This window comes from Drosophila nasuta, chromosome X, assembly GCF_023558535.2.
Source record: "Drosophila nasuta strain 15112-1781.00 chromosome X, ASM2355853v1, whole genome shotgun sequence".
In the NCBI taxonomy this organism is placed as follows: domain Eukaryota; kingdom Metazoa; phylum Arthropoda; class Insecta; order Diptera; family Drosophilidae; genus Drosophila; species Drosophila nasuta.
The window spans coordinates 15,984,823-16,006,218 of record NC_083459.1 but is presented as its reverse complement, the minus strand read 5'-3'; the positions used below and the strand labels follow the sequence as shown (position 1 = coordinate 16,006,218).

Below are 21,396 nucleotides of genomic sequence, written 5' to 3'. Positions count from 1 at the left end.
GAATAAGATTTTGAAGATATGAGAGTTTGAGGTTTGCGATAAGATCGCGCAGAATTTTCCGTGGAAAATAACTTGAAAAGATTAGCGAGCTTTTATTGTGACTCAGATCAAATTGTGACTCAGAATGTCAGAATATACGGAATACTAAATATCTGATAATACAAATTTGAATTGAATTTAATAGTTGTCACAAATATTTGTGAAACTATTTAAAGAGAATTGAAGTACGCTCAATTAATAATACAGATCATACTTACAATGTTTGAGATTAATGTTTTTCCCATTTTTTGTTGGTTTTATTCCTTGACCCCAGCGACTCTGAATCTGAATCTGAAGTAATTTTTGAGTTTCGTTGCGGCTTTTGCTACTCATTAGTCGAGTAGTTGAGCTGTTGTAAGTGCTCCTCTGATTAGTATCTCATTGAAGGCTGACAATAGAGAGCTTCGAGAGCTGTCGCAATATATAATTATAATTATCGTTAGTTGTTTGTTTATTTATTTCGAAACCGACACCGAAATTCAAATATCTAATATCGCTTGTCTCTTTACAGATCGTTAAGAGGGAAAAACTTGACAATATTTACAAGTGTCGTATATAACACCCAGGCTTGCATTAAACAATAGCGACAACGAATAACAAGTCAACGAGTTGCAGACGTGGCTAATTGCAAGTAAGTCGTCAAAAGTAATTTCTTTATAAAAAGCCACATTGTTATACGTAAGCTATATACTATATATATAGTATATAAATGTGTGTGTGTGGGCAGATAGACATCTCGCAGAGTTTTGGCATTGCCTTGGAAAGAAAGACAGCGACAACTACTAAAAGGAAAATGGCCAAGACTCTGAGGCAGCTGTTGCTGGCGGGCGGGCGTCGTGAAAATTTTCTTGCCTTCGCCAACACTTCATGTAAATCGCATAACACGACACACCCCAGCCAAGGCGATGGCGACAGCTTGCTTGACTAGCTCAAAGTCCAACAACAATAACAACAACAACAACTAAGCAGCAGCAGCAAGTCGTCTAACTTGTCAGATCGCGTGCCAAGAAATAATAATGAAGAAAAATCGTGTTACTTAGACTTGGGCCCAAGCAACAAAAGCAGCAACAGCCTCAGCACTTTATGCCTAATAATCATAATAACAACAACAACAACAACTGCAATTGCAAAGCTTCTTCGAGTTTTATATGCATGCTATATCGTAGTATATATAGAATGAAATCATGCTGTGTGTGTGTTGAGTTTCATTTTACTTTTTTGTATGTCATGCGCCTGCGTGCCGTCTAATTAGCGTGCACTGCAAAAATTCACTTGAATCACCCACTTGAATGGAGGCACTTGCGACTATGGCGACTATGACTTCAAATTACATCGCTTGACATTGCACTGCATCCGTTCATTCGTTCATTAGTTCGTCATGCCAATGAACTGTCTAATATGGCCAATTAAGCAATGCTATTGACCATTGGCTAAATGCCAGGCCATGTGGCATCGTCATCATTGCAATCTAGCATCTATCATCTAGCGCAAAATACTTCCAAGCAATTAAGTAATATAAGAATATAACTTCAAGACTGCAATTGAATCTTTATTTGCACGCTTTGCAAATTAAACAAGCTTAAATTTGATTATTGCTCTTATTCAAATTTGATGCAAGAATTAAATCTTTGCATGCACTCTTAAAAATAAAAGAGATTTATAGAAGAATTTTGAATTTAAATTAAACTTTAATGAAGTTATTGCTCTTATGTTAAAATGTATGCATTGTGAACTAAGCAATTTATTGAACAATTGAATCGGTTGAATAATGCAATTAAATCTTTATTTAAATGCTTTGAAATTTGAAAGAAACAGAGGTTAAATTTGATTATTGGTCTTATTTGATTCATGAATTAAATCTTTACATGCACTCTTGGCAATTAAAGACCTGTAAAGAAGATTTGTGAATGTAAATGAAGCTTAAATTAAGTTATTGTTTTTTATTCAATTTGTTGATAGATAGGTTTAATCTAGGTTTAAGACTGCAATTAAATGTCTACTTGCAGGCTTTCAAATTGAAAAGAATGTAAACAAAGCTTAAAGTTGATTAGTGCTCTTATTCAAATTTGATTGAATATTTAAATTAAAGATCTGCAATTGCAAATACTGATATGATGTGCAGCTTAATTGAAGATATTGCTCTTATTCAAATTTTATTGAGATCTACACAATTTGCACTCTTTTCAATTGAAGGTCTGAAGCTAACTGAAACTTTAATAGCGGAGCAAGCTCTGTAATTGAAAGATTTGATTTGAATCGGCACAAATTATTTTAGCGCTAAAGAATTCGTATATTTCCATGATAGATCTCAATTTGTTTGCAACGCTAACAATTTCTTTTGGCACACTCGTAACATAAATGCAAATTTCGAACATCAGTTTAATAAGCTTTTAATGTGCTTTTTAATGAGCTTTCGAATATGCAAGCACTGAAAATATTTCAAGCATAATAGAAAACATTTTCTTTTTCTCTTTTTTAGCGCAATCAAAAGTCGTTTATGAGTAGAAAATATAGTACTATATAGTATAGCATAGAGACGTTCTGTTGTTAAACCCATAATAATGTAACATGAACTCGTAATTGTTGCGTTTCACTTCATTTGAATTGTGCGTGACTGCAATTATGTGTGTGTGCGTGTGTGTGTGAGTGTGTGAATGAGAAGAAGCACGCGGTCAACTAATTGGCTATTAAATGACTACGGATAAGTGATTCACATACTATATACGAGTATATACTACATAGTATATTGTGTATGTTTATATCAAGAATCGCAGATAAAGCTAATGACTTTTAAGTACCCGGTAGTTAATTGCCATTATTAAAGCGCAGCCAGTGTCTAGATTATAAATCCATATTAATATGTGATTAATTTTGAATGGGATAGAAAGGAAAAAACAAACAAACAAGTAAAGGGCATTTAAATAATTATTTAAACAATTTGATGTGGCATTTGGGTTTAATCTTTCAAGTTAATCTGCTTCGCTCTGTCGCATTGCTAATTAGTTTCTCAATGCGATCGAATTGTAGAAAACCTTCTAATTAATCCACGCGAAGACTTACAATAAAAACATTTGCCAACTATTGATATATAATTAGACTTAAGTTTTGTCTATCCCCTGAAATGCAAATCCGCTCAGTGAAACCGCAAAACGTAACCGCAAAACCGGGCGCTTCAAAACCCTTAGAGCCGCGGCATGCCCCATGTAGCAAAAACTACTTAGACAGCACCTGTGCCTCTCTCAACTCAACTCAACTCAACTCAACTCAGCGTAGCTCAGCTCGCCAGTCAACCAAAAAGCCATTCAGAAACCCCAAAAACAACTTGCCACATAGAGAGGAGAAGTTGCCTCGCGTTGCGTCGCGTCGCGTGGCCCGCAGACAACATGCTAATTAAAAGCTACTTTTGCCAGCCGCATTAATATACACAAAACAAAACACCGCAAAATTCATGTGTTGTTGTTGTTGTTGTTGTTGTGTCTGCATTGCCAGCGGATTAATGAACATTTACGAGGCGGCACAGGAGGACAAACGAGTCTGCCTGTGCCTCTGGATTCAATCCAATCGAGTCGTCTGTTTGTGTCCTTGTTGTCCTCGTTGACGTCGCTCAATGACAACAATTTGCATTTGTTTCATTTGAAATGTGTGTGTGTGAGTGTGTGTGCGACACAGTTGGGGGGAAAGGGAGCGCTGTAACTTCTGTCTGGGGCCCCTTTCAAAACCGCAAACACTGAGGCCCCCAACAGGGCGCATGTGAGGTGTGTGTGTGTGTGTGTGTGTGTGTGAGGCAGTCTGGGGCCCAGGTTTGTGCCTGCTGCCGCTGCTGTTGGGGCGTCATTAAAAATGTCTTGATAGGTTTGTGGCTTTGATTTCCATGCGCTTGTAATGCAGACGGGGCATTGACAGCAGACCGAAGGATAAGGCTGAACACAAAGGACAAACGAGGCTTTTGCAAAATTATTTTCAAATCGACAAGAGAGAGAGAGAGAGAGAGAAAAAACGAACGAAAACAAACACTTTGAAAATCCACATAAAACAGCTGTCGAGTGGTGATTTAATGCAGCTAAGCGAACGCAAGGACACAAAAAAAAAACTTGGCACAGTGCGTAAAGTGTAAAGTGTAAAGCCTAACATAGTTGCATGTCCTTTATGCTCTCTTCTCCCTTTCGACTCCTTTCTTTGGACTCGAACTTTTTGACAGTCATAAATTTGCCTGCAACATGAATTCGACAGCGGCGTAAAAAAAGAAATATCGAAAATATTTTTCCTGTTTTCATACATTTTTCTTTTACTAGTTTTTATTTATTTATTCTTGTGTTTTTTTTTGTTTTTGCTGTTGTTTGTCTCGCGCATAACTTTTGCTCTCACTGTGTGGCAAGCTGCAACTTTAAGTTGAAAATCTGTTAAGCGAAATGGCAACTTAGAGCGTCGTCGCAACTTTTGCAGCTCAGCTCTCTCTGATCGGTTGCAAGACTTGCGATGCCCTTTTCCACTTTTCCACTTTTCCTATGGCCATTGATTGGTTGCTTGGTTGGCCACTTTGTTGATTTTAAATGTAGTCAAAACACAGCAAAACTTTCGTGATGGACTCAACTTGTGCAATTTTGTTTATGTGCTGAACATGCAGATACTCTATAATAAATTATCGAATAGAAATGTAATTTAACCTTTTTGGAAATCAAATAAAACTTAAAATAAGTTTTGTTTTTTAAAATGAATAAAACAAATAACAAAGCTACATTTTGAATAAAAGCAAAGTAGTAAACCACAAAAATACGAATATGCCAAATGTTGTATTTGATATAGGAATACATTCAAAATATACCATACATTCAAAAATATACCAGATTTTCAGACAAACAACTAAATTCAAATTTATTTTTATCATACAAATTGCAAAATATGAATCATATTCGAAAATCTCTTAAGCGATTTTCAATTAATTTATTATCGGTGTAGATATGTTCGATTGTTATGCATTTACTTCTTTGTTCAATTTAAGAATTTTCTTATTTGATATTATCATTAATATTTATACTTCAAATCAATTATAACTAAAAATATTCAATTGCATTTTCTTAATACAAAATTTATTAAATTATTTCTAAGCCTTAAATTGATGACTAAAGCTCTAACGTGTAATTAAATAATCGATAACACACAATTGAAAAACAATGCATAATTGCAGATTGCTATACATTTTTGTGAAACATCTTGAAATGATTCTTGCAAAAGATTTCCAAACTAATTTGTGTGAAGCACTCGAGAACGAGAACGAAAGCCAATTCAACTGCAACTGCGTCTTGCTTACTTTTACCTGTCTGTCAAATGTATGTATGTATGTATGTACATACGTGTATGTATGTATGTGTATATATAGTATATCGTATTTCTGCTCTTTCACAACTCTTGACGTAGTTGTTCTTTATGCACATGGTACATATCATTTATTCAGGCCCTGTTGCCATTTGCTGCTGTGCTTCAAGTCGACTTAGCACAACTCCGACTCAAACTCCCAACTCCAATGCCAACTATTATGTCTCTCTCTCTCGCTCTCTCTCTCTCTCTCTCTACTGGTAGTCGACTCCGTACTTGGTGTGGTGCTTCCTTAATACGTTTAAAAAGAAGTACACAAGGCGCTCGTTGCATGAATGGGAGGCTCAACGCTATGCTACTTCAGCGTACAATGTTCCCCAGCTGAGCTTGCCTCAATGCCTCAATTGTTGTACTCCTTGTCGTCGTCGTTGCTGCTGCTGCAGCAAATGCCATTGACTGCTTGAGTAATTGAAGCGCATCAGGATTTTGTCTGCTCTTCACTGCTCTGCTCTGTGCATAGCAGAATCAAAAGCAAAATGCATTCGATGTGCAACAGAGCGGCAACGCAAGCCGCCGCCGTCGTCGCGTCTTGTGGCACACACACACACACACACACACAACTTTGAGGTTTCGTCAAATTAATAAGCTCGCTGGCTTTGATGATATTCCTGAGTTCCTGAGTTTGCTCTCTGATTAAATACTGCCAAATTAAGCTTACATATTGAATGCAAATATCAATTGAATGCAGCTCGTTTTTATTTGTTATTAAAATATGATAAATGCAACTGAATCTGTTCCCTTATTTACATTCAAAGAAATTGAATTCAGAATCGATTCTGAATATCTTACGGTCTTTTTATACCCGCTACCCATAAGGTAGAAGGGTATTATAACTTTGTGCCGGCAGGAAATGTATGTAACAGGTAGAAGGAGGTATCTCCGACCCTATAAAGTATATATATTCTTGATCAGCGTCAACAGCCGAGACGATATAGCCATGTCCGTCTGTCCGTCTGTCCGTCCGTCCGTCTGTCCGTATGAACACCTAGATCTCAGAGACTATAAGAGATTGAGCTATAATTTTCGACAGCATTTGTTATGTTTGCACGCAGATCAAGTTTGTTTCAAATTTTTGCCACGCCCACTTCCGCCCTCGCAAATCAAAAAAATCGAATAACAAGTGTAATTTTAAAGCTAGAGTTACGAATTTTGGTAGATACAATAATTACTGTAGTAGTTATGATTCCTGAAAATTTGGTTGCGATCAGATAAAAATTTTGGAAGTTATTAAAGAAATAATTTTGTGTGGGCAAAAACGTCTACTTTCTAGGGGTCTTAGTTGCTTTGGCCGACAATCTGGTATATTGTGCCTTCTATGGTATATTTTGAATGGTGTACTATATCGATATACCAAACATACCATTTCGGTATATTTTTAATGTTTTTTTTAGTATTTTCGGTATATTTTGAAAATGATACCGCAATATTTTGCCTTTATTAAAAATGGGTAGCGGGTATCTCACAGTCGAGCACACTCGAGTGTAACTTTCTTACTTTTTTTTATTGCTACAATTTTATTTACTATCTGTAAATAGAATACATATCATAGAAAAAGTATTAAGAATATTCCATACATATATATTTAAAATCGCAGCGCTTTTCTTTTGATCAAGTCATTTAAAAATTTATTTCTGAATATCTTTCGTCCATTATTTTGTTACAATTTTATTTCAGATAATATAGAAAAACCATATTCTTATTGTATGAGTTGCCACAATTTTTATTTTGTACAAAAATGAAAGAAAGAGCAATAAGTTTATTTCTCGACTTTTTGGTTTAATTTTTCGCTGACAACTGATAATGTTTCTTTTGCATATTTATTATTAACAAATGCTTAACAAATTGTTGCTGGTTTATTTGGTGCACATTGAAAGGAGATTAATTGAATGTTGATGCTTTGCTTTCAGCTCAATATCGCTCATCAATTATTTGTTATTATTGCACACACTCGACTTTTGCTTTACGCTAGCTGTAAATAATCGAGCTCTTAGAAAATGACACCTGACATACCACACACATACACACACACACACACACACATACACAGAGAGACGCACATAATTCAGAATTCGGAATTGGTCAGGCGAGGGCAGCCAACATGGAATCAATATTTATTCATGCTCCGATGCCATAAAACTTTAGATACAAACGGTAAACAATAAATGCCACAGTGTGAAGCGGCACACAAATGCACGTGGCTGCCTCTTGTGGGTTGCGGCTGTTGATGTTGCTGTTGTTGCTGTTGCTGTTGTTGCTGTTGCTGTGGTAGAAGCTTCAACTGTGACTGGGACTTTGGGCAGACAATGGACAATGGACAACAACAATGCCACCGCAAACGTTTAAATAATCAATGAGTGTTGTCTGTGAATGTGTGTGTGTGTGAGTGTGTGTGTGTGTGTGTGTGTGTGGGTGGGAGAAAAGTGTGTGAGTTGCTGCTGTTGCCGAAACCAGCAACTAGACAGTTGAATCCTTCGTTCGTTGTCGGCTGTCAGTTGATTGGTCTGCCCTAAAGGCGGTGCTGTTCATTATTCATTTGTTATTATTTGCTTAGTGGCCAGTGTAGCCGTAAAACACACACACACATACACACTGAGAACTCTTTGGCTTAGTGGCAAAATCATCAAATTGACATTAAAAATGCTGCGCATGAAACTGAAACATTTTAAATTTGCCGTAAATCGAAATCTGCAACAACTTTTCCCATTTCCCCAAACATAGTTGCATAGCGTATCACGATCATGAAAGGTAATTTCGTTCAACATTGTTGCACACACACACACACACGCACACGTACACAAAATGTCTTGCCTACTTTTTAGCGCTGCAAATGGCGGCGAAATGGCCAGAAGTAGAAACAAGCCGGAGTCGGAGTCGGAGTGAAAGGTAGACAGTTGTCCGGCACTGTGTGAGACTTGATTAAAACGATGATGATAAAATCTAATTAAAAAAGTTGAACTTAAGATGTCAACTTAATTTACAAATGCCGCGACTTTGCTGCCGCGCTTCTGTTGCTTGCTGCCACTTGAGTTTCGGTTTCAGTTTCAGTTTCATTTTCAGTTTGCTGTTTTCAGGTTGGCTGCCAAAACCCGTTCGACAGTACGTTTTTTTTTTTCTTTTTATGCCTTTTCACTTTCTTGTGGAATCGCATCGCAACGCAACGCAACGCAACGTTTTTGTCCATTCCTTTTGCCCCTCTGACTGTCTGTCTTGCTGTCAGCACAAACATCCTAATTACCAAGTTTTTGCGCAAGTCTCAGCACTCATCAGACGACGGCAAAGACTCTCCGACTCCGACTCCGAGACGGGCAAATATGCGGCTGGATCCGTTTGGGGACGGGATGCGGTTCATTCAGGAGGAGGAGGGGGAGGAGGAGGGCATGGCTCGTTGGGTCAGTCGAGCGATATTCGCCCTACTTTACATGTTTTGATGTTGTCGTCATCTTTGTTGTTGTTGTTGTTGTTCTTGTTGCTGTCGACTAATTACGTTTGCGCCCATGGACAAGCGTCACCTAATGACCCAAAGCTGCCAACAATGGTAGATAAGAGTGAGACAGAGTGACAGAGAGAGGGAGAAAGAATCGGGCCAAGTCACGACGAGAAAGAAAACTTTTGCTCTACTGTGTTTTACGCACTTTTTGATGGCAAACCCTGCAACTTGGCCCAAGTGCAAATGAGTTGTGCGTGCGCTATGCTGCCCCCTCCACCCCCTCCCGCCGAGTACATTTCTAATGACCTTCATTACATTGAGTGGCCCGATGCCGTTTCGCTCCGTTGACCCCCTCTCCCCTCCCAAACGTGTCTTTTGCCCTTTGGCCAGACAAAAGGCGGCGAGCGTCGCGCTGTACAAGAAAAGTGTGTGAATAGCTGGCGGTGGAAGGACGTATGAGTATCATCATCCTGTCGTTGAGAGCCAACTGAAGAGAGCTCACACACAAAGTGTTGTAAGGGAGAAAGGGGAGGGAAGGGGGCGGGGCTGTTCGCACGAACGCCTTCGCTGAAGAAAATTGTAACAAGGCCTGAAGTAGTTTAGTTGGATCTGACAACGTTACGATTTATCCTATAATAGTTGCTCTCATTGTCTTCTTCTTTTTTTTTTCTTTGCTTCTCTTTCATTTCTTCGACTTGTTTTTGCTTTTGCTTTTCGTTTTTTTTTTGCGCTGTGCAGTTTCCGACTAATAGCTTTGAAATGAGTTTCGCTTTTTGGACCCAGTTTGTTTGACTGTTGTTGGTCAGTTGTCGTTGTCGTTGTCGTCTCATAATGCAAAGTTCATTAAAAAAAAAAGACAACATTAGCGGTCACATAGTTTCACAGAGTCAAGCTCTTTAAGTGGAATAAATCATTATGATGAAGGTTTCAGAATAGACTTGCAAAACTACGTATTATTACTTGCAGTATCAAATATATTTTATACATTTTATTGACAACTTTTTCCAATTGATTTTCTTTGCTGTTTAATTTGTATTCTTCAGCTAAGCAGACAGTCAATTTGATGGTGAGTGAATGCGATGGATGCACTTCGATTTCAAATGGCCTGTGATCAGCTGGAATAAAACTAGAAGCTGTCGAATGTAAAATGCAAATGTCGCTTACACAGAGAGCAGAGCAGAGCACATTGCTCATACGCCATGTGAACGTCCAGCTGTGCAGAGTTGTCTCGCTCTCCGTTACGCTCTCATTCTTCTTACACTACTTTGTCCCTCCATCCTTTTGTTTTGCTCTGTGTGAGTTGGGTGCGCGATGCTGTTGTTGTTGGTGTTGTTCGTTGTTCGTTGCATCCTTTGGCTGAGGGCCATTTCCGAGCGTCGACCACTTTTCGTGGTCGTTTGAAGTTTTTATCCTTATTTATCTTCATAAAATATTCATGCACTTTGCTTTCGGTTGCTTTATATGCGACTATACACATGTCTGTGTATGTGTGTGTAAAGCCACTTGATGTTCAGCACTCTCAGAGCACTTTCCAGGTGCTTGGTTTGGTGCCGGTCAGTTGGGATTGCTCTCGGTTCTTCGTTCTTCGTCTCCTCTCTCTCACCCTCTGTTACTTTCATCTCTGGGCACTCTCGAATGCTTTGGCTGCTTTTCAATTAAAAATTGTTTTTCACTACATTTGAGTTGATTGATTTTTAATTGATTGCAATTGAGTAAAAAGGCAGGTCGAGACAAAGAGTGTGTGTGTGAGGGAGTTAAGTTGAGTTGCGTTGAGTTTGGGGGCTCTTAAGAGCATCGCAAGAGCACAGCCAAGAAAATACTACACACAGCAAAAGGTACAACGAATGAGCAAAAAGATGGATAGGGAAAACCTTTTAAGAGGCATCACTGAGCCAGCGAATAAGTTTCTTTTGCCGCAATGCTTATATATTATTGACGAGGCATTCGCCAGCTGGCAAAGCAGTCTCATTCCAACCAATTGCCTGCCATCTGCATTCTCTGTCTGTTTCTCTTATCTCCCATCGCATCGCCTCGCATCTCATCTCCATATCTCTGTGCTTTTTCTTCCGCTTATCTCCTCAACAGAATGCAAATTGCATGGGTCACGTCTGCGGCTTTTGTGGCTCATAAATTCTTAACAAGGATTTTGGGCATTTAGGTAAAAAATTAAAATAAAATGGGGAAATTTTTAAATGAAAATTAAAACTAAAACGAAATGTTGTTAAGTGAATTTTAATTTGCCGTAAACAAAAGGCAGGCTATATGTGGGAGTGTGTGTGTGTTGGTGTGTGTGTGTTGGGAGTGTGAATGTGTTGAAGTTTTTAAAAGCACGTGAATGGGGGCTCTGGGCACCGGATGTGCACAAGGGTTGAAACAGCGACAAACTTGTTCAAAGTTCGTAAAAAATACAAAACAAAAAAGCACATAGAAAACAAAAACAAAACAACAACAGATTGTTGTTGGAAAGAGGTAACACAAGGTACAGAAGGTACAGAAGGTGGTTGCTACAATTCGAGAGTGTGGAAAGGGGTGGGGAGAATGGTGGGGGAGGGAGTCTGGTTGGACAACCCTTTGTGTGATGAAATATTAGCAACAAGCTGGCTAAATTGAAGTTATACAAACAAAGTAATAACAACCATCGGCTGAAGCAAAAGCAAAGGCACCAGGCACAGCGACAGAGGAGCGCTTGGGATTTAGCTCTCTCTCTCCCTCTCACTCTCTCTCTCTTTCTCTCTCTCTCTGAGCTGGCTTAACGGGCCATCATCATTTACACACAATGCTCGAAAGCATTGGGAAACAGCCAGTCCTCATTCCTCCAAGAGGTGTCAACTGCGTGAAAGGTGCTTAATACATACGTGTGTCTGTGCGGGTGTGTGCGTGTGTGTGTGTGTGTGTGTACTCAACATAAGCTGCCGCTGTAAATTTCCTTAACTGTCATCTCAAATTTGAATGCACAATGACAATCAATTTAGGGCAAAAATTGTAAATTGCCGGCGGTTATTATGGTAAAGCTAAAGACGCTAAAAATTCAATATGATCCTGCTATTTCAAATATAAATAAAAGGAAAAAGAAATACTAATCCATAATAAATTTACAATACTTGAAAAAATGCATAAGCAAAAGAATTTCTTTCCAAAGATCAGTATAACTCAGTGCGCTAAAATTTCATTACGATTCATTAAGAATCAAAATAAAATGAAATATAAACGAATCAACGACAAACTTATATACAAAAAAAGAGATAGAAATACGTTTCAGTAATCATAATAAAATGAAGAAATTTAAAAAAGATAAAGTTTGAAATAAAATGAATGAAACTCAAACCTATAATAAAAATATATACACAAAAATTCAGAAGCATCTTCCTTAAAATAAAAAGGAAATATTCAATGGTAACTTCTTCTACTTTACTGCTTTTTAAAATCGAAATAAAATGAAAACTAAAAAAATAAAGTTAAAAACAAAATAATAGAAAAGAACAACACATCTATTATAAAATTATACGAAATATAAAAAAGCCAAAAGCATCTTTAAAATAGCAGTTCAATGTCACAATTCTGTGTGTTAAGTTCGTGAGATATATTTCCCACATTTATGCTACATCATTATGGCCAAGATGTCAATGCAATTGATCTAATGCCTGAGCATCTATTGCACTTGACTTATGCACTTGACACTTGAGCTTGAGCTGGAGATTGAGCCTCTTTGCTTCCCCTTGGTTTTTGGGGCACGTCTATTTGGCTTTTGGCATATAACATTTGCATACATAAACGTAATCTTCTTATGGCATCTCGGACAGTTTTCGTTTTGTGTCTCGGCCGTACCACGTGTCGTATGAATGATACGCAAAATGAGTGCCACACTTGGCAACCGACTTAAACCGAAAAAGAAAAACAACTATAACAACGAGGTGTTGTTGCTGTGCGTGTGTGTGTGTGTGCTTGTCCTTGGCTGTCGCTGTTACCTGAAATTTATGGCAAAGCTGTCAATATGTGTGCGTGTGTGCCTCTCGAGTGTGTGTGCGTATATTTCTGTGATTTTGTTGTTGTTGTTGCTGTTTGCATTCCTTGCCCTGAATTATGAAAGTCGAGACCAGGCAGCTCCCCAGATAAGTTAGGGGACACATGTCTCTGTCTCTTTCCTGTGATTGTTGCTGCTGTTGCTGTTGTTGTTGTTGTTGTTGCTGTTGGAAAATTGTTTTTGAAATGGCTAACAAGCTATTAGCAGACAAACAAAGGGCTCTTCATGTTGATGACGATGAGTTTTTTTTGTTGTTTTTTTGTCATTTTCATTTTTGGGGAATGCTTTGCAGTGAGCGATTTTGAGGCAACGGGTGACTTGGCACTGGCATCGACAGCTGTTGCATGCCACGCCCACAGCAAAAGAGACCCTCCCGCCCAACGATAAACGACATTTAAGCGATGTAAAAAGCAATGCTGGAGCGTAGCCTGAAGCATCAATCAACTACTACGACTACTACTGTGAAAAACAACAATTCATTATCAGCTTGACTGCTGGGAGACGTTCTTATTGTTGCTTGTGCTTTATACTCGTATATGCTTTAGTTACCGAGCCATGTCACACCTAGCCAATGATTTATGACTCAACGCACGAGAAATCAAAAATGTGAGATGCCATTTAACTTGTTGTCTGCCTCTCAGATTTATGCTACATCAACGAACAACAACAAATAGAAAGAAAAAAATAAAACAGAAAAAAACTGTCAAAACATATCAAGCCACATGTTGCAACAAATTAAATTCATTTGCTCGAGCTGCCCGTATTCATAAATCAAGTGAACATACATAGTCCGTGTAGTTGCAAAGTAGGCAACAGTTTTGTTCGTCGTTGCATTACGCATACGCCACGTTGGCTGTGCAACGGCTGTAAAACTGCTGCACATCGAATGCGCAACAAATCGAATTTGGTCTGCCATAAGCTTTTAAATTCGCAAAAAAATATGAGAAAATGAAAATGTTACACACACACAGAGACGCATGTTAATCAGCGCTGTAAGCACACACACATGGCAAACACGAAAATCAATTAATATTTTTAGCTTCTATTCCCTGCTACTGCTGGAATACGCCATCTCTGCTTCTTCGTCTAGCTATTTCCTCCCCTTTGACGCCGACAGGCAAAAAGTTTAATAAAAAGGCAAACAAGCGAACACATCAAGCAGCAAAAGCTAAGCAAAAACAATACAAAAGGTGCTTTCGGTCTATGTGCTATGTATATGTATGTGTTTCTTTTGTTATTCCCCCAGCGTCGAGCACAACCCATGTTTGCCTGCTTTCTGCTCTGCTCTGCTCAGCTCTGGGCAACCACTTACAGTTTATTAGCCGCCTGCGTTTGCCTGCTTATTAAAAATCGCAAATGGTAAATGGTAAATGGCAAACTTCCCCCTGACCAAGGCAAGGCGAGGCAAGGCGACAGTCAAGTCAAGTCGAGCTCTGCTGCTGATTATGAGCTTATGAGTCAGAGAGAGAGTCCAGAGCATTTAGCATCCTTTGCACTGTGTGGAGTCATTCACACACACACATAGAGACACCCACAAACACACACCGCTGCTTATATGGCTTACCTTTCTGGGTGGCCGACAAAACAAATGACAACCCAAATTATTTTGACACCATTACCGAAAATGTTCACCACACACACACACACACACACACATACGCTGGCATACAAAGCACACACTCAAGTGGCAAGCTAGACGCGAGGCGTGGCCTGGGGGCGATGGAGGCGTGGCAGACATGGCAACATATTGTGCCATGTTCTATGCAACAAGAACAACACGTCAGACATAGACTACTACAACAGCGACAGAGAAAGAGAGCGAGAGACAAGGAGAGAGAGAAAGAGAGAGAGAGAGACAGAAATGAGAACTCGCTCATGGAAATTGTTGGGGACGTTGCTTCTGTATGTCTGTTCTGTCTGTCTGTCTGTCTGTCTGACCGTCTGTTTGCTCGTCCGCCTGTCAGATTGTCCTTTTGTGGCTCCTGGTTGCCCCTTCCCTTTCCCCTACCCCTACCCGCTCTCCACGTGGCCCGTCTGGCCGTCTGCTCGTGTTGTACGTGCGTGGCGCGCGTTCTGCTGCAAATTGCCAGTTAAAATTTCTGACATGTCAGCAAACGGCGACGGGGCAGCGACGCCAATTCACCATGGGACCGAACACAGGCTGACTGCCTGGCTAGCTGGCTGGACAGGACTGAACTGAAGCAGGATGTAACTGAGGATTATGCATGAATCGAGGCGAAACGACAAAATGCAATTCCGGGTGCCTCGACAAATTTTTAGGGGCCAACAATTATTGTGAATTCTGATTAGTGTTCGTTGTTACCTGCATATACAGAGTAATACTATCGATAATCGGTAAAGAGAAATACTATCTTTAATTTAAATCAACAAATATATTTATTATTTTTCATAAAGAACACAAAAAAAACTCAGGATCAATTATTATTATATATTACATATCAGCAACTATGTTTCAAATCAACAGTTAGTGTTAAAAAGTGGCATACTATCGATAGTTGCTATCGATACGAAACCTAAAGTCATCTCTAAGCTAACTAAGTGACTTAACATGCTTAAACTTTGATTCTTTTTATCAACAATTAATAAATTTTGAACGATTTACAGTTTTTCTCTATAAACTTATATTGTTTTCTTTTCTTTCTATTAAACAAGTCAAATACTATCGATTTTTACAATTTACTCTATACATATATCGATAAACATCACTTGCTGAGCTGCTGCACTCCATTGTGCTCTTGTGTGGATAGATGGCTGCCTGGTTAAGTGGTATCCAACCCAGGTATGCAGCAGAAGCAGAAGCGACGTAGGCAACGATAGCAACTGATGCTGCTGCAGCGGTGGAAGTGAGAGGGGAAGGCAAAGCTTGGCAGCGGGTGTGTGACAGGAAATCAACAATGGCACGCTTTGTCATACGAAAAATGGATGACATGCAGCAGCAGCAGCAGCAGGAGGGAAAGAGTGGGAAGCCAACACTGAGAGAGTGGAGAATTGCTGACAGAGGAGTGAAAGCACAACATACTATTCAATAGATGTCCTATAGAGGAGGTCCTTTTAGTCCAGGGCTTGCTGACAGACTGCCTGTTAACAAGGGGCAGAGAGCAGGCAGAAGGCAGCAGGCAGCAGGCAGTAGGCATTGACAAGATTCTAATTGAAAGGCTGATGACAGAGTTGCAACATTTTGTATAATATGTTGAGTGACCTGGGATAAAGGTGTTGCCTGCACTTTGTAACGTCGTTGTGTCAATGTGTCCTTTGGCTTGTAGTTGATATCGTTGCAACAATGCTGCCTCAATGTATAACGTATAATTTCGACATGTTGTCTTCTTACCTCTGAAGCACAGATATTTGAATGGTTCAAAACTAATTGCTCAAATGTGCAGTGCAGTGGGGAACATTAAATCCAAATAATATTGCATTGAATTCAATGGAATCAAGGTGTAAGTACTTTATGGTGATTTGTGATCTATTTGAGTGCCAGTGGCAGCAGTAGTTCATTAAATATTATCGATTGTCGACAATTACTTATGGTAATGAGTGGAGCTACATACAATTCGAATTCGGGTTATGGTTTTTGGTTCCGGGCTCAGGCCAAGAGGTAATTTGTTGTCAACACATACGCCTGCGCACGGCCTTCAGCTACTAGCTAGCTATAAATAATAATAATTGAATTGAAATTGAAAACTAAATGCTGCTCGGTGCTGTGAGTACGAGTATGAATTGTGAGTGTGCTGTGAGTACGAGCACAAACTACTCAATTCGTAGTCGAAATTCAAGGGCACATTCGATAAACACTACTCGAGGGTGCTAAAGAAAACGAAACGAATCGAATCGAATCGAAACGTGTTGAGGCCAAAACTGCATTCCAAAGTGTGTGAGTGTGTTTGAGGGTGAGGGTTAAACGCGAGGATGGCCATTGCATGACCCCCTCTTTCTCTCTCTCTCTGTCTCTCTTTCGTGTGCTCTCTGTCTGCTGCTGCTCAAGTATGCAAAGCACACATAAAAATAAAATAAATAAACACAACGGAAAAGAAAGAGAGAGAAGGAGAGAGAGACTTAAAACTCGGTGACTGAAAAATTGAATCGAAAAGCCGAAAAACCCAAAATAACGCGATCAAAATGCCATTGAAATGTCAGTTGGCCACGTTCGAGTGTCGAATTTTGGTTATAGCTTGGTTCAAGTTAGGTCATACAGCGTTTCAGGTGGGAATTTGTATATGAATACGTCGTATACGAATACAAAATTTGAATCTGCATTTGGAATATTGGATTGAATGTTGTGTGACCAGCAGCAGCAGCAAATCAAAATCTCTCTTGACTTTGGCCGGGGCGACAAACTGACAACTGGCCAATTGACAAACGACAAACGACAATCGAGAAATGTCAATTGTGAATCGACAACTGAAGTGTGTGTGTGTGTGTGTGTGTGTGTTATATTTGAAGGCAGCTGGCAAAAATTAGTTGAACAGCTGACACTTGAACATGGCTAGATAAGAGATATTCATACATACGCTTTCCCACTCGAAGCTGCCACTTCACTTGAGAAGAGATTGTATCTAATCCGAATGTATCTTTCACTTGATATGCATATGAATGGCACACACACACACACACACACGCAGACTCTCTATGCTAATTATTTGTCATATTAGACCATGTAAATCTCTCAATTTCACGACAATACAAATATCAAACAACGAAACCCGAAGGGGAGGAAATGGAACTGTTTTATCCATAACAATTTCGCTGTTGTTGTCGTTGTTGTTGTTGCTTGTGTATACCGGTTAGATGTATGGTGGAAGGGTATTATAATGTAAGGGAAATGTATTTAAATCACTTAAGGAAGCATATCCGATTTGTGGTATACACAATGATAACTACAGTTTTAATGATTACTGAATCTTATTAAAAACTTTGAAGTTAGTCAAAAATCTGGTATAATTTGTAATGTATGGTATATTTGAAATGTAGTATTATATTGGTATACAAAATATAGCTTTTAGTATATTTCAGTATATTGTGGTATAATCATTTAGTATATTTACATTTACATATTTACTACATTTCAAATATACCATACAGTACAAATAAAACCAGTGAATATACCGCAATATACTGAAATATACTAAAAGCTATATTTAGTATATCGATATACAGCTATACTAAATGTAGCTTTTGGTATATTTCAGTATATTGTGATATAATCATTTAGTATATTTTAGGGATTGTTTCACACAATACTACTACATTTCAAATATACCATACAGTACAAATAAAACAAGTGATTATACCACAATAATACAATATACAATGGTATAATTATTTGGTATATTTTACGGGTTGTTTCACATTTATTGAAAATGATTATCCGCTGTCTCACAGTCGAGGCTTTTGGTATATAACAGTATTTAAATTTGGTATATTTTAATGATAATACCGGCCATTGGGTATCTCACAGTCAAGCACACACTCAACTTTATCATTCTTACTGGTTTTGTTTTTATTGTTGGCTGTCACTGGGCGATTTGGCGCAAAACATTGATAAATGATGCGCTTGAAAATCCAACTAGACGCGCGTCTCACGCTTTAGCTCTTGCTCTCGACTTGACTCCATTCGATTGTCGGCATCCCTAACGCTAATTTTGTGTGACAAATTTCTCGAGCTACATGTCAATTCTTATAGATTGTTGTCCTGTGCAACACTCAAGTGCTCAGCGCTCAGTGCTCAGAGCTCAGAGCTTTGCGCCTTGCTGCTGTCTATTCAATTTCGAGTGCCCCACTGGGGAGTCGACTGCCTTGATTGTGCCACTTAACTCTGTGTGAGTGTGTGTGTCTTTGTGTATTTGTGTGTGGCACGCACATAATGCCAGCTTGACATGCAACTGTGGCATTTACTTTACTTTAGTGTTACGATTATAGTCCTCATCGTTGTCGTTGTCCTTGTTCTATGCAAATCTGTTGTGGCCAAAAACACCTTCTTAGACGTAAATCCACAAATATTTATTTACGTATATTTTACTTTGATTAATGCTAATCTATTTTGCGTTTCCGCCGTTACTGTTTTGCAGGGCTCTCTGGAAAATTAATGGTAATTTCATGCTGTCATTGCGCAAAAATCAACACGGCCCCAAAAGCGCCAGAACAAAGCATAAAGGTAGGTAATTAAAAGTCTATTAAGGATTGTGCCTCCTCCACCAAACCAACAAGAACACTCGACTGCTCCACTTCGAGTTACCATCAAAATTTCGCATGCTTAAAGCTTATAGACTTTTATAGTCTTAAAGAGGTGCGTCTTTTTGTTCAGTTTGAGAGTGTTGTTGTTGTTGTCTTCACTGATGTTGGTGAAATGTTTGCCAATGAAAATAAATTGGCGAGACAAGTGAATAAAAAGAGCGAGCGAGTGAGCGAGCGACGTTCATGCTATTGAGGCAGAGCCAAAATTGAAAAGTTGTCGTTGGCATTACACAAAAAGAGCGAAAGAAAACCCAATCAGATCTTGAAGCTAATGTTGTACTTTACACAAGATTTAATTAATATCCACTCTCATTTGCATGCCAATGAATTTTGCGTCAGCCTACTAAAGCTCCAAAGTTCTTGACTAAAAGGTTTTTCTTCTTACAGCATAGAAAATGACTTTTGCAAAATCAAAGTCGAAATTTGCTGACAAAATTCGAGTAATACAATTAGATGTGCCGAGTACAAAATGTGCTTTGACTTTAAAGGTGTTGAGTAGTTGTTGAAAAACTAAACAAACTACAAGTGAAGTGTGTACATTTCTATATTTATATATTTGATATTCTAATAACAAACTTTGCTGCTTTTTTGCGGCTTCTTGGCCATTCTCAATGTCAAATAGAAATAATAAAAAAATAACATAAATCAGTGATTAAACACATCTCCGAGTTGGCTATCTTAGATCAAGTCAATCAATTGCGCGTTCATAGAAATAATAATAATAAAAATGAAGAAAAAAAAAAAAAAACTTCTAGCACAAACATTTCATTAGCATAATCTTGAGATGTCCATTGTTTCGACTGTGATTACATCATCTCATGTATTTAAGTGCATATCATATCTCTTCATCGATCTTATATAAACTCTAAATGCTTTCTCTACCACTTTACTAGTAGATCTAACATATGATATATTAGCTACTTCTTTAGACAAGAGCTTTAATTGAAATGCAGTTTGGGGGGGATTCGTTCGTTTTAGCGCGTGCTTCGAGTTGTGCTATTGCATACCTCCTTCATCTGCGCTTATCTGATTTGTCATGGAGCCGACTCTAGTGCCCATTGCCTGGCGCTAATTAATTAGTTTTATGCGCATAATTAAATGTTATTCGCAACAACAGCCACAGCAGCAAAAGCAGCAGCAGCAGCAGCGACAGCATAAATAAATAAATTTTTATTTGTTTTCGTCATGTTTGCACTTGCTGCTTTGCTCATCGCAAAAGATACAAAACGATACAGCAACAGCAACAACAACAACAATGAGAAACTGCCATTTTTCATAGATCTTGGCCAGGCCAAATAATGGCCAGCAATTACGTCTTCCATCCGGCTGGGCGGTCGGCTCTCTGGCTGCTGCTCTCTGGCCTGATGGAAACATCGTAATAATAATCATGAGCATAATCATCAAACTCATCATAATGATAATAATAATGATAGTTTTTGGTTAAATGTAGTCATAGTTCGCTGTCGTTCGCTCATCTGCCGGAAGTGTTGTGGGGCATACGAAAAATGTTTCAGGTAATTGATGCCTTGATGCCCTGGCTTGGACCTAACTTCAGTTTATTTTTGATTATTTGCTTTTCATGGTTAGTTGAAGTTAGTTTACTACACACACTCACACAGCAAATTTCTCAACAATTTGTTGGCTGATGTTTCTCGTTTTGTCGTTTTGTTTTCCGCAACTGTGAAAATTGTTTGCTGCCCTAAGATTGATTATACTTTTCGGGTTTTTTTTTTCTGTTTTCGAGGGGGATTACGCGACGTATTGCGTTTGCAGCCTCAGCAGGAAATCAGGCAGCAAACTCTGTTTTTTTTTTGGTTTTAATTATGAACGAGTCTTAAATATAATCGCATGATATCATCAATATACGCATTACCAATTGCCATCATAGTTATTATTACCATTCAACCAAAAAAAAAACATAAAAAACCGAAAAAAGAATTGAATATATATTTATAAATTAAGAAGGAAAAAAAAAGCAAATGACATGCGCAGAAACCAAAAACAAACACCATTGAGTATTTAACCAATCTATTAACAGAATCAAAACTGAACCCACATCAATTATGCAGCGAACCAATGGCATACTCGATTATTAACTTATTAATGTTTATATTGTTTATTAAACACACAAATGAATAAACAAATGACAACTTTAAATCTGTGCATGCGTGTGAGTTGTGTTATCTCTGTTGAATGCATTATTTTTATAGATACGCAAACGTATAACTAGTGTTAATTTTTTATCCCCTCGCCCTCTCTCTCTCTCGATTTTTTTTTTGTTATT

General features: G+C 38.5%; 1 protein-coding gene across 1 annotated transcript in view; it reads left to right on the top strand.

Annotated features, from left to right (window-relative positions):
• The first annotated feature begins 550 nt into the window (after window positions 1-550).
• LOC132795350 (uncharacterized) overlaps window positions 551-21,396 on the top strand; it is a 75,474-nt gene continuing 54,628 nt past the window's right edge. The window contains exons 1-2 of the mRNA XM_060806013.1: window positions 551-670; window positions 18,947-19,032. The gene's annotated coding sequence lies outside the window, so the exon portion shown is untranslated. The remainder of the gene's footprint in view (window positions 671-18,946; window positions 19,033-21,396) is intronic.